Source organism: Neofelis nebulosa, chromosome 9 (assembly GCF_028018385.1).
Source record: "Neofelis nebulosa isolate mNeoNeb1 chromosome 9, mNeoNeb1.pri, whole genome shotgun sequence".
NCBI lineage: Eukaryota > Metazoa > Chordata > Mammalia > Carnivora > Felidae > Neofelis > Neofelis nebulosa.
This window is the reverse complement of record NC_080790.1, coordinates 114,344,724-114,346,871: the sequence shown is the minus strand read 5'-3', so window position 1 is coordinate 114,346,871 and position 2,148 is coordinate 114,344,724. Positions and strand designations below refer to the sequence as shown.

At 43.5% G+C, this 2,148-nt stretch overlaps 1 pseudogene; it reads right to left on the bottom strand.

The window, feature by feature from the left end:
• Positions 1-340: 340 nt before the first annotated feature.
• On the bottom strand, positions 341-1,823 carry LOC131485575 (E3 ubiquitin-protein ligase RNF14-like; annotated as a pseudogene).
• Positions 1,824-2,148: the final 325 nt, after the last annotated feature.

The window sequence follows — 2,148 nt, the reverse complement described above, 5'->3', positions numbered from 1 at the left end:
TTATTAATTCACTGGAAGCCTGCATCTCCCACTCCCCTTCACCCAATAAAAATTTAATTTTTAACTATTCAAAGTTTGGGACACATTGTACTATTTATGTTTGATATCCAGTTTTCCTTTGCTGAGACTTACGGCTTATAATTTTCCCAATTATGCTCATTGAAAAATGTATGAACGTGCCTAAGTAATACCATATGAAAATATAAACCTTGTTCTTCCATATCTTTTACATAGGAAGAGTGAATGAATGGCCCCCTAAAACTTCTACGAAGTTACTTTGCATATTTAATAAAACTAAGCTAAACTATTCCACTTTCCCCTCTTGTGCAGTAGGAGGTAACTAGTCTTCAATCTCATCTTCCCAAATATCTCCATTAACATCCACGGCCTGTGTTAACTGTTACAACCAGTTAAGACATGGGGAATCAGGATCAGTGAAGTGTTCATAAGGGCCTGCTCTAGAGAAAGAACTCAATCCAACAGAAATATTGCATCCACGCCATCTTGTTATATCCATCTAATTTCTCCATGGGAGTCTCACAACACGGGCAGGTTTTTAAATTCTTTTCTCGTCACTTCTTACTTTCCATCTCTCCCAGTGCCTTCTTACCACACCTCTGTTCCAAAAGTCTTTTACTGGCCTCGCCTGCTTGCAAGTACTCATTTCATAAAACTTAATTTTTCTGCAGTCACCTTATGTTGAGAGATCCCATATGGAAGCGTCAGCCTGAACAAGGTACAGAAAGCAAAGTTGCAGCCAGGGAAGATGTCCATTGTGCAGCCAGGCTCCCACATTTCAGGTAGCTGGCAACATGACATCACATCTGCCGTCGAGTCCACGGTGGCTGGAGGGGAGGGCGATCATAACGGGAAAATAACTCTGCTTCCACTAGTTCTTTGACCTGACCCAGAGAGGCCACCAAAGGGCACCTGGGTCCTGGGCAGTTGAGGCATTGAACTTGGCCATCTCTGATCTGGATTTCAAAGTAGTCCTTCGGACAGCCTTTGAAGTACGCATGCCTGCACTTCCAAAAGTACATGCATTCACTCATTCACCACCCACCTTCTCACACAAACAGATATTGCACAGGAACAAGCATTTTATCTGCTGAGCTTGATCCAAGTCCAAGATTTCCTGGCTCAGACTCAACCGTGATTCCACATCCTGTGTGGGGCTCTCACCCACAACTTCCTCTTGTTTATATCAGGTCTGGCAGGTCCTCCAAAGAGGCTTGAGCCATCCTCTGCACTTTTTTCTGAGAACCCATCTTGAGGTCAAAAGGAGAGACAATATTCAGCTAGGGTCTCTTCCTTAAGAAATTGCATCTAGGCAGGGTGCCTGGGGGGCTCAGCGGGTGAAGGCTCAGATTTCCGCTCGGGTCATGATCTCATGATTCGTGAGTTTGAGTCCCGCGTCCTCTGTGTGGACAGTTTGGAGCCTGGAGCCTGCCTCGGATTCTGTGTCTCCCTCTCTCTGCCCTCCCCCCGCTCGCCCTCTGTCTCTGTCTCTGTCTCTCTCTCAAAAATAAACAAACATTAAAAAAGAAAGAAAAGAAGAAAGAAAGAAATTCCGTCCAGGCAAACAGGACCATGCTGTCATGGTGTTCTTACAGCAGGTTGTCTAAGTGTTTGCAGAAGCAAATGGCGCTCAAAAATGCCTTCAGATTTTGTGAAAAGTCTAAATAGATCCTGGTGTCTCCACCTTGGAGGGATTCTTGGTTTTTTTTGTTTTTTTGGGGTTTTTTTGCAAATTCATCTCCGTCATAAATACTCACCAGGGCCAGCAATTCATCCTCCTGAGCTTCTAGGTTTTCTGACTACATTTACATCCGAGAAGCCAAGGACAATATGACACTACAGCCCGTGTTTCATTCCACTTTTGAAAGTGGTTCTTTTGGAAGGAGGAGAACTCTTGAAAAACAGTAGGTGTTCATTTATTGTTAGCAATCGTCATCATTATCCTTATTATCCTCACAACAGTCCTGGGAGGTAGGCGCCCATTCTTATCTCCATGCCTTTGCAGAAAATGAAGAAGTATCTACAAGTAAATTAGTAGAATTAACAGGAAAGCTTAATAACTTTTCTTGCTACAAGATCAACCACAATTGGCAAGTGAAGGAAGAGTATACAGTAGAAACCAAGGGTAGA